The following is a 12,546-nucleotide window of genomic DNA, read 5'->3' as shown; positions in this document are numbered from 1 at the left end:
GCCTTCTCCACCCAACAAATACACATGGTGGGGCATTCAATCTTTTGTAATTCTCCAAAACATATGAAATAAATATGGGGTTTGCTGTATTTTGGACTATTTTCCCCATCTACTAAAAACATGTGTGGTTCTTAGTGCTTAATCCTTAAATGCCACCACTCCATCCTGTTTGATCGTTTAGCCAAGGCTGGCCTTTCTGGTCAAGTGTTCTCTTGGTTTAAGTCATTTTTGTCTGATCACACTCAATCTCTCTCCCTTTCTTCTTTTCGCTCTGAGCCAAGACCTCTGTCTTGCAGGTTATCCAGGGCTCTGCCTTGTCCCCACATCTTATTAATTTCTTACATCCAATCGCTGGCCAGGCTCATCCACTTCCATGTGTAGAGGAGCAGCAGCACGTCTCTGCAGGAAATCCCGCCCCCTGCCTCTATATGTTGGAAGTCAGAGACTATGCCATGTTTGACACCAGGAGTTGGGCCAATACCACAGCAAGTATTTGAGAAAAGGTATCCACTGAGAAAACCCTATCGAATGAATCCCGAAGAGATGAGGGAGGAACTCCATGAAGGAATATGAAAAAGAATGAAAGAGAAGCTAGTGAGGTCACAAGAGACAAGCATGATGCACTGAGAATACTGGCTGAAGAGAATGCATGGATCTTACAGAACTGATGATGAAGTTAAGAATTCATAATAATAATAATAGTAATAATAATAATAATAATAATAATAATAATAATAATAATATGTTTATTGTGATTTAGCTCAAAATATTTACTTTACACAAACTTAATCATCTATAATACAGAACAAAATACAAGACAAAGTTAAATGTATAAAATTAGCTAAATGGCCATAAGATACAGTGAAGGACATGAGACACAAGAAAAGAAACGCACAATACAACTCTTCAGTTCATCACAGAGCAAGAATCAAATGGATATTCACTATTTTCTGATTTTCCAATTTTCCAAACTATGTCAAGTGATGTCAAGGCTGAGTGTTTCCTAATTCATCATTTCTTCAGTCAGTTCATAATACTTATGGAAATGATTAACCCACTGTGGCCCTTAGCTTATAAATCTCAAAAATAACAAAAGTAAAATGATAATGTCACCTTAATCGAGCAGTAGAGGCTTAACATGCCGCCACACCTGAAATAAAGCTGTTTGCATGGCAATTGTATCGGTATTTAAGCAATAATCCCAAAAGGGGTCTGCTATAATTTCCTTGTTGCTATGTTCATGGAAGCCAAACTTGCACATGTTCAGTGACACCAATTTGGGACACTTTGTAAGTACGTGTCGAGCCGATTCCAGATGACCTAATATGCAGCAAATATGGCAATGCCTGTCTTCAATGTCTATCTTTAAGTGAGGTCCCGTAATCGACATAACCGGCATTTGGCTGATGTGTAATTTCAACAGAAAATGTCTCACATCCGGAGCGGGACACAAAAGCAGGTATGGTTGGATTTTTCTGTATCAATGGACTACATGTAATACTGCTTCATACCCCTTTATTTTTGAAAGATGGGTGTAGTTCCCGCACCAATCCCATTTGTTGACCTTCTTCTCAAATGAGTTTTTCAAATGGACGTAAGACCTATCTCTGTTGTGCTCAAAAGACCAGCAAATCTCTGTGAAGAGCATTTCGTTCAGCGACTTATAATTCAGGCCTCTGAATACCCTCTCAGTATCATTCTGCCCTGATGCTGCCAGCAACTTACAGACTGGGTCAGAGTAAGATTTTAAGTAAAATCACCCCCTGGCCCGGAGTGCCATGGCCCTTCACAAGGTTAATCTCAGCTCTAATCAGAGATATTCCTTTGAGCAGGAAGGACCCAGGCCCAACACTGAACACCAATAAATAGTGTCCTTCCAGTCTGTTTAGCCGAGTCAGATCATAAATGGCAAAGGCTAATGCCAAGTCAGATCATAAATGGCTAATGCCTCAAGACTATACATGATGGCTGGAACAAAGCATTGTTAAGAATTGAGTAAACCTTTATATGCAGAAAAGAAGATTGCACATATGCAAAGTGCTACAGAAATGCAACCGTTCAATGATTGTACAGACGCTGAAACGTAAGTAGACTAAGTGATCATAGAAGCTGGCTATACGTAGTGAATAGATGGCAGGCGAAGCCGCCATTGTATAGAAGCTGGACATCTGTGTCATGAATTTTAGTAAGCTGAAACCCATTGAGAGGAAAATCTGAGAATTGTGTCACAGCAAGAATAAGCTGAGATCATGGAAGGGCCTAACGAGGCTGTCTGGCCTGGCATCAAAATAGAAGTAGCCAAGAACGGTTATTTATTCTTAAAAGCAATAAACGTTAGAAGGATGAATCATCCCTTATCGAGGGGCAAAGAAAGAACACCAAGAGTGCCAAGTTTGATTCATTTAAGACGTTCAAATGCTTCAGAATTAACCAGAATGATTGTTTCCTGTCACATGAGCTGAGGATGGAAATAGAGTTAAGCTTGGAGTCCTAGAACAACGATAGTCAAAGCCTGTACTCCCATATATTCCCACATACAAGGATACTTTGTAAGGCCAAGTTCAAAGACAATCTGCATGGCAGAAGGCATGGGTGATGAGAGATGATGGGTGGATTGGGTGGGGAGGTAAAGTCAAGTCCACTGCCTGGCACCTGGCTATGACCCTACATACTGCTAAGTGAACTGAATGTTCCACACATGACACAGGAGTGACAACAAATTGTAGAGAGCCGTATAGTTTGAGAGCCAATGATATACTGTGTACTTAACAGTGCTGAAGATGTCATGTTTTTAGAGGTAGGCATAAGTTGACCACCTGACAATAGACAGCCAATCACAATAGCAGTCCTTATATAAAGTACACTTAGATGTTCGCCTTGAACCTATCACAATCCCTTGTATGTTTTTCTTATTTGCCACATAGTATGAATTTTCTATGGGAAATTTGTCAAGAACCGAGCGTATGTCCGTTGTTGCCATTGTAACCTCTCTGTTTTAGATAATTGTTAATAAAACAGTAACCCTTGCCATCTTCCTGAGTTGGTTCAATTATATGGACTCAGAGTTATTCTGCGAACCCCATCCATTGCATGCATGATACCAAAGAACCATAAGTTCACATGGTAGCGGTGTGGATGGTAGGAAAATATCCAAACCAGTTTGCCCCCAGTCGTTTGGACGATCAAGTATCCTCTGCCATTAGCCAGAAGATTGCAGGGTTTCCTGTGGAGAGAGGCCGATAGAAATAAACTTGCAAGAAGAACTGAAACGGTGGGCAGGTCCCTCCTTGATGAAATCCCTGCCCGGTTTCCAAAGGCGCTCTGCGGATGGAAGGCAAAGTGGTTGGATTGGAGGAGGAGTCGATACCGAAGGCCTCGAGGCGATTAATGAACGAATGGTGGGTAGACTAACAGGAATGGCAAATGAAGGGGATGGGATTGTGATCATTTTTAAGTAATGGGACATGTTGTGTGAATAAAAGGGAGTACCTAGGCGTCCTGACTCAAAGGATTTTCAGAAGCAGACGTTTCAAATCCCCAAGGGGGTAGAGCAGAAACATATAATGCGTAAACAGGTTTACGTAAGGTGATGTCTCAAACCCTCTATAGGGTATAGAGTAAAGGCAAGAGAGAAAAAGGTGATCACAGTGTTTATTAATGTGTAATGTTGATTAGTCTGTATGTTGTTTGTTGAGTACAAATATCGAAGAGCGATAGAAGTTGTGAAGTAATAGAAAAAGTTCAGGAGCAATAGTGATTGAGCATAGCAAAGTGATTGGCACCAATCAAAAGGTAGAGATAGCTAATTAAGAAATTATAGCCTTGAGCAGCGATTTATGGTGCCTGCTCATATTTGTTGTTTTAAAGGCATTGAAAAAGTGGTAATTTAAGCAAAACTATAAAAGTTATTTCATAAGTCTGGTAAGTATTGACATTTAATTGAGACTTGTCACTATGGGAGATACTCCTCTGATGCACTTATGTAAAACATTACCAAAGCATATCCCCTAGCTCAAACAGTATAGTGTGGATTGGGTGAAAAGCATGGCAGAAAAATGTTCATGCCATGGTCACAAGGGGGATCATTGTCAAAAGCCGTATTGCAACACATGACCTCATACTTGCACACTGCGTACACGGGGAAGAAATTAGAAAAATGATTCGCTATTTTAGAGCGCTGGAAATTGTACCAGGAACAAAGAGAAGACCCTCCACCTGAGGAGTAGATGCTTAGTCAGTGAAAGGAGGAAGGTGTTGAGCCTTTGGCTCCCTTTACCTCGCCCAAAGTAAAAGACGCTAACACAGAAGAAATAGGGTTGTATCCTTTAACGGAGTTGAAAGCGGTGATGGGGTATAGTAAACCGATACACAAATCCCCAGCTTACAATCGTGACGATAGTCCACAGGGGATTAAGAGAAAAGAAGAGATATATAAGATCATACAAGACAAAGCAGAAAGGAGTGAGAGGTCGAAATTGTCAACAGAAATAGACAAGGAAATTAAGATATGGAATGGAGAGAAGGATAAAGCTGACAAGCTACTGCTTGTGCAGACGAATGGATGGAAGAACAGATCATATTTAAAATAGATGGGAAGAGTATCAAGGAAGTTAGGCAAAGAGAAGACAAGGATGAACAAGAAAGAAAGGATAAAGAACGAGAGAAGCGATTGAGAGAAGATGAGCAGAAGAGGAAGACCAGAGAGCGACGAAAACAGATATATCAGGAGGAGCAAGAGAGAAAAGAAGAGCAGGCAGAAGAACAAAGAAAGTATGACAATAGACAGAGAATGATAGAAGAAAGAGATTGACAGGAAAGGAAGAAAGAAGAAGAGGAAACACAAAGACTAAGGGACAAATGATTACAGAGATGGAGGGAAGAAGAGGATAGAAGGTAAGGAATAAGGAGAGAGAATAATGGAGGCAGGAGGAAGAAGGAATTAGAAGGGATGCGAGAAAGCAAAGAGACATATACTAAGAAATTGAACGAAAAAGGAGGCAACAAGGTCTTGGTACCACTCTCACTCATAAAGAACCAGTAGGGCCAAGCCCAGAAATAAGATGGGATAGAATAGAAGAGTTCCTCCCAATGAAGGAAGAGACGTCAGGGGCATCTAGAGTTGCATTAGATGAAGAAAGATTTGATGTGGAAAGCATCGGAGAAAGGATCGATAAGGTCTTTCAACAGTTGAGGCAAAATAGCGAGTATGAAACTCGAGGGAATGATGATCGATCCCTAATGTCTCGATCATGAAGAGAGGAGAGAAGCCTGTTCAGTGATGAACGTCGAGCATTGTCTTTAAGTAGATTGAATCTGGATAAGGGTGAAGGGGATGATAGTCACTAGTTGGGGACAAGACATGTCAGATGAGGGAAGAGAGTCTACTCTCGAGGTAGGAGGAGGGAGCCTGTGTGGCCCTGAAGGAAGCTTGCAAATGGTCAAAGAAGTGAGATGGTCTGATCTGGAGCAACCTAAGGAAGGACGACAAATCCCATAGCATGTCCTGAGCATCCATAAGGATGATCGTACAGTGAGAAGGGAGAGTTGCCACCATAAGTGAGCAGGTTAAGGTCATTACCCATAAGGAGACATACAGGGACGATCGTCCCTGCCATGAATAGATTAACAGTAGCATCCGACTGTGGGGCAGGGTTTACATGGTTTCCCTTATTGGAAAAAGGGGGAGCAAGACCACAGTATATTCCATGGCCACAGATGGATAAACGTAATTTAAGGTGTAAGCTCCTGAGTTTGACTTCGGGTGCTGGGAAATGGATATACGAATTAGAAAAAATGACAGGAGGAAACACGTTGGGCACAGGGGACATACAAGTTCTCTGGGCAGCTATTCATGGGGAGAGAGCTGACAACATATAGAGAAGAGGGGGATATTCAAGTGTGACTGCACGGAATGTAGCGCATAATGGAGAGCTGTTTAATAATTGTAGAGCAGATGTTTGGAGAGCACTCAGGGTACAATATCCTGTCACATCAGATATGAGTGTAATTATGACACATAAAATGAAGGAAGATGAAGACCCTATTGCTTACATTCAGGATATTCAGGAGAAATGGCAGCTTGAAACTCGCGAGCCATGGGAAAAGACAGTGGCATTATTTTACCACATTTTATGTGAGGGTTTGCCTGAGCCTGTACATAGAAAGATTAAGAAATAAGTGGGGATGGAAGTGTAGACTTGGGCGCAGATACAATTGACAATTTTACGCCATTGCCGTTATTACAAGAGAAAAATAAGAAGACAAGCAGAGAAGGAATTGGAAATACAGAATGTAATGGGTACATCACAGGTGAGTAATCTGAGCCATGTTCCAGCCCTGAACTTACTGCTGCTGTTTCGCATTGAGGAATTCCGAGCTGCCCCATCACGTCGGATGAAGTCATGTCGTCCCACGCGGGACCTGACTGCAGCAAAATGGCTACCATCGTTGCCGTAGCAACGGCCATAGAAAAAGATTTGTCAGCTGATGTCACTTCTGGAGGCCTGGCAGTGATTTGCCCTCCTTGCCTGACTTCTCCTCCCCTCCCGCCTTAAAGGAAGAGGGGGGAGACCAACAGGCAAAGCCACAGGGGGAAGGCTAAGGGGAAAGGCCACATTTCCTCTCTGCAGCTCTCAGCTGCTCGAGGCTGCCAACCACTAACACTGCCCGTAGAAACCTGGCACCAGCACATCAAGGTAATCGGCATCTACAAAACATGACGCCTATCCTGCGGGCCACATCCCCCCCACTCCGTCACCCGGCAAGTCCCCCATCACATAACCCCCTTGCAGCCAGAGCGAACCGCATAAGAGCGTGCACCCTCTGCAATCCACACGACACTGATTCCCGTCTACACAATATAGGAATGCTCGCCTGTGCTCAAGGATAACTGGCACACCCATTGCTCAGCGTGTCCTGCCAATATCCACCTACTGTTCCATTTCAGACCTCTGCCATCACCCGGTACCGCATTTAGCCCATGCATATGTGACCCAGCAAAAAGAGCTGCGCAAATGGGAGCAAACCACCTCATCACCGACGCAGCATTCACCCTGCCCCCTTGTACTAAGTATGCCGCACATGAGAGTCACTGTGCAGCGTTGTCCCCTCCCCGAGGGGTAAGGATCCTCCCTCATGCACCTGAAACATTCCTCTCTCACCAACTCAACCCCAGGAACTTTACGGTCTCATGCTGAGTCCGACACCCAGCCTATCATTCAAAATGTTACTACAGCCAATCTGATCAGCACAATGTGCCCATTAGGTGAGTCCCAGATGGCAGATTCTCTATCAAAAGTCCTCATGCACTAATGTGGCCCATGGTTGCTGACCCTTTGCTGTGTCATATCAAGAAAGTGGCTCCTTCTTAGCGAATGGCTCCTTGCCGCCACCTGCTTTTGTATCTAAAGGGCCACATAGCCAAATTGCTGCTCCCCATGCATTGTTTAGCCCTATGCTACCAAATGTCAATCTGACTCTGCCTAACACTGTGATGTCTACCTGCCTGTGCCTAGCAATGTGAATATTGATCTGCCTATGCCGAACACTGTTAATGTTGATCTGCCTGTACCAAATACTGTGAAGATTGATCTGCATATGCCAAACATTGTGAATTCTGACCTGTCTGTTCAAAATACTCTGAGGGTTGACCTGCCTGTACCTAACACTGTGAATGTTGATCTGCCTGTGCCAAATACTGTGATTTCTGATCTGCCTAGGCCCAATACTGATAGCTCTGCTCCAAGTTCCATCCATAGGACTTTACCGAATGTTACTCTTAATTGCGCCTCATCACTGCCCATTCTCTCCCTGCCCATGCATTAGACGTTCATGATCTCATCACTAGTTATAACATTGACCTTTTGATAATTAGAGAAACCTGGCTTAACGTAGCATCCGGCTCATCCCAGGTCATCGCCATCCCATCAGGTTACACTATTTTCAGGCAAGATCATTTTCCTCAGAAAGGTGGAGACCATTTATTGCTAAAGAGACCATCCCTATCAAAAAGGTGGAAGGAGAACTTGGCCTTAACTGAACTATTGCCCTCCATATTGTATATCGACCACCACGGCCAGTCTCAGACTTCCAACATGTCCTGATTCATTCCCTAGCTGACAATCTGAAGACAACCTCCCAATCTATTCTCCTGGGAGAGCTCAACCTTGGCCATAATAATCTGAATGACTCCCAAGCAGCCTCCCTTAACAAAGCCCTTTCCACCTTAGGGTTCATCCAGGTGATCACAGAGCCTACTCACACTAAAGGCCATACCCTTGACTGGGTTGCCCTAACCAATCACGGACATCTCCCCTATTCCTTGGTCTGACCATCATTCCATTCGATTTGAACTTGATACCACAAAGAGCTCATGCCAGCATCAGACTCCCCTCCCCCGTGAACTCTCCAGAAGTTCTCACCAGCTCACCAAGGAAAAGCTCATACCCTACCTTCTGGAGCCTGCTCTTCAGGCCCCTTCTCCAGTGACCCAGAAAGTCTTGCCAAAGCCTTCAAATCCGTCATCACTCTAGCAGTTGACACCATTGCCCCACTAACCCAAAGGAAATCTGCATGTATTGAGCACTCCAATGCTTGGTTTTCCCAAGGCCTTCTTGAACTATGTGCAAGGAAAAGGACAGCGCTGTCCCACTGGAAAGCTAACCCTAACGACTCCCCGAAGTTGGCTTTTAAGATTGTCTCAAAAGAATATAAAGTTGCCATAATTAAAGCAAAAGCCTCATCATTTAAAACAAGGATAGCAAATGCCAAATCTGGTAATCTGGTACCATAGAAATATTTGCTATCTTCAGGGAGTTAGAAACACCCACTGCCCCCTGCCAACCCTCCATAAAGATGAAAACTGGTGCAATAATGTCCAGTCTGCTATGCTCGACAAACTTAACACTCTGCAAAATAAAATCCTTGCCCACCTACTCAGCCACCAAATTTCTAAACTACAAAGTAGTACTGCTAGTGACTCCCCTCCCTTTACATTCAAGAAAATTAGCGATTTAGAAGTCATTGTACTCCTTAAATCAATTAAACCCTCCTTTTGTAAAGAGGACGCCCATCCAGCTCATCTTATCAAAGATTGCACCCCTACCCTGGCCCCATTCCTTACAGCCTTCATTAATGCCTCCTTCCAGCCAGGCCATGTACCTACTGGTCTCAAGGAAGCATGGGTACGCCATCTCCTCAAGAAACCAGCACTCGACCCAACAGTCCCACAGAATTATAGACCCATTACTACGGTCGCATTCCAATTAAAAATTCTCGACAAAGCAGCTTATCTGCAAGTCCAGAAATTCCTCGAGACAAACAACCTGCTCGACCTCTGGCAGTCAGGCTTCCGACCGGGACATGGCACAGAAACAGCACTGTTAGACCTAAAATATCATATGGACAATTTCAGAGATGCAGGGAAACCTGCTCTCTTTCTGCTTCTATATCTGTCTGCATCTTTTGACTTGGTGGATCATAATACCCTTTGTCACCTTCTCTCCTCCCCTGCCAACTTCTCCCCTAAGGCCATTGCTTGGATCATCTCGATTCTCCATGAAAGGGTTATGAAAGTCTTCTCTGACTCAGCGTGTGCCCACCTAAGCAACATAAAATGTGGTGTCCCACAGGGATCCTGCATCTCACCTACGATTTATAACCTGTTTACAAGGCATTGTTCCACATTTTGGACGCCTTGGGCATCACATACACTAATTATGCTGATGACACACAGGTCCTCATCCCCCTGACCAGTGACTATGAGACAGACTTGGCAACCCTTAAGTCCATATATTACACCATACAAACCTGGATGGCAGAAAACTGGTTATGCCTTAACGGTGAAAAAAACAAAACATCTGCTAATTGGATCACCTGTCATCCTCAGGAAACTGGACAAACAATACTATTCCTTCACGATTGACAACATTCAAATCCCAGTATCACAAGCTGTCAAGAACCCAGGGGTCTACCTTGACTCCGAACTCTCTATGAACAGGCAGGACAATGCCATTGCATCTACCTCAGCCTACCACTATAAATTGCTTAACGCAGCCAGACCTTTTCTGTCAGAACAGAACTGTCTTACGATTGCTAGAGCAATAATTGGATCTCGGCTGGATTCTTGCAATGCCCTCTTTGTAGAGACGTCCGTAAATAATATTACTAAACTCCAAAATGTTCAGAATAACGCCCTTAGGGCTGCCACTGGCATCACCAAGAGGAAACATATATCTGAAACCAGGAAGCAGGTTCACTGGCTCCCCATTAAAGAGCGGATAGTCTTTAAAACTCTTTCCCTGACGCACAAATGCGTCCATAACTTGGCACAGTTGTACCTTTCTCAAAGAATATATTTATTTTTTTTTGCAAGTTTCGAAACCTGTATTTACACCTTTTATTGGGATGGTAGAATTCCTAACTCTAGAATGGGAGTAATCTCGACCATTAAACAATAACAAATACGTCCAAGTCAGTCTGGTCAAACTAAAAAGGCCTATACTAAGAATACTTTTTTTTTTAAAACAATTTTTATTGATTTTATTACAACAACCAACACAAACCAAGCTTACAGTGCTCATAACAATAATAATACACATCATTTTATCTTGTCCGCTGTGTTCTACCCCTTCCCACCCCCCCTCAAGCCTACTTTCCTTCCTGTTCCGTTTCTTCATCAAGTGATGGGGTTTCTACATCGATTACTCCCGGTGGGTCCTGGTCACTAGCCCAGTCATGTGTGGGCCCAAATAATTCTGCAATTAGTTGTTTCCAGGCCATAAAGGTTCCTGCTTCTTCCTCCCCCCCAACATTACTCACCTCTTGCGATACTGCTGTTTCCGCCTCTGTCCATTTTTGTAGATCCTCCCACCACGTTTCTATTCTTGGGCTATGACATGCTTTCCATCCCATTGCAATTTTCCTCTTTGCTAGTACATACACCAGGTCTTTCAGTTTACTCACGTGCTTTAGCTTATGTGATCTAGGGAACCATCCCAATAGGCAAGCCCATACTGTATCTATCTCTATTTTGATCCCTTTATCTTCCATCCTATGTGCTACTTCTCCCCAAAAACATTTTATTTCTGGGCATGACCAAAGAATGTGTACCATTCCAGCATTTCCTTCATTACATTTGGGGCATGTTTGTCGCCGTGCGTTTTAAAATTTAGCTATCCTTTGTGGCGTCGTATACGCCCTTTGGGTGATATATAATTGTATCTGCTGTAGCCTGGCATTTCTCGACACTTTTTTGTGATATTTCTGAGCACACTCCCACATCCCGTCACTCATTGGGGCCCCCACTTCTTCTTCCCAATCTTGTCTAAGCTATACCACTTCCTTTCCTGCCTTGGTCATCATCAACTCATATATTCTTGATATTTTGTGACCCCCCCTCTGCTATGTCGTACATTGTGTCTATGGCGGTATCCGGTTCACTCGATAGAGTTTCTTCAGGCCATGTCTCTTTGATCCGCTGCACCACCCTATGATATGTAATATACTGTCCTGCATGTACCCCCGTTTCTTCCACCAGCCCCTCAAAATCCCTTATATTCCCTTCTTGCCATATATCCCCCAAAGTCGCTATCCCCACCGTCTCCCAATGCTTCCTACTCATTAATCTTGGTTGTTTTGCTTTTCCCGGAAGAGCTACCAATGGCACCGGCGGGGAGCATGGATAAGGGACATCCACCATCTTACACGCTCTTTGCCATATTTCCCACCCAAGTACTATCATTCTCGGGCACCCTTCCGTATCCGCTTTAGGCAACCACATCATCTCTTTAAGGAAGAATGGAGCACAATCCTGTTGGAACAACCTGGCTTCTGAGGTCGGCTCCTCAGAAAGCCATTTAGCTACATACTGGAGTTGGCTTGCCATGTAATAGATCTCATAATGTGGTAGTTTAATTCCTCCTTTCTTGTCTGAGTTTTGCAGCTTCCAAAGGGCCATCCTGTTCCTTGTCCCTTGCAAAAGGAATTCCGTACATATACTGCTCAACTTAGCAAAGAATCGCTTATATATCAAGTATGGGATATTCCCAAAGTAATGCAACAGACTTGCCAGGGCCACCATTTTAAACATTGCCCCTCTACCCATCATCGCCAAGGGAAGTTTCACCCAAAATCTCATGTTATATTCTATATTCCGTACGGCCTTCTCAGTATTGTGTTGGTGCTCTGCTTCTACCGTATGGTATATGTCTATTCCAAGATATCGAAACATGCTGACCTCCCATGGTATCTGGAGGATCAGTAATTGCTCTAGCGGGATCCCTTTATACCTCCCCAATGGAAACACAAAGGACTTTTTGGGGTTAACTGCTATGCCCGAGAGCCCTGCAAATCGGTCCAGCCCTTCCAGGACATACTGTAGGTTTTCTTCCGGGTAGCGCAGATACAACAACATGTCATCAGCATACAAGGCAATTAAATGCGGTTCTCCTTTAATGACAATGCCTATTGTGTCATATTGCTGCCTCAGATATATCGCCATTGGCTCTAAGGCCAGGATATACAACATGGGGGACCATGGGCATCCCT

Source organism: Ambystoma mexicanum, chromosome 13, assembly GCF_040938575.1.
Source record: "Ambystoma mexicanum isolate Mex_15411 chromosome 13, UKY_AmexF1_1, whole genome shotgun sequence".
Lineage (NCBI taxonomy): Eukaryota > Metazoa > Chordata > Amphibia > Caudata > Ambystomatidae > Ambystoma > Ambystoma mexicanum.
Note: the sequence above shows the minus strand (reverse complement) of the source record.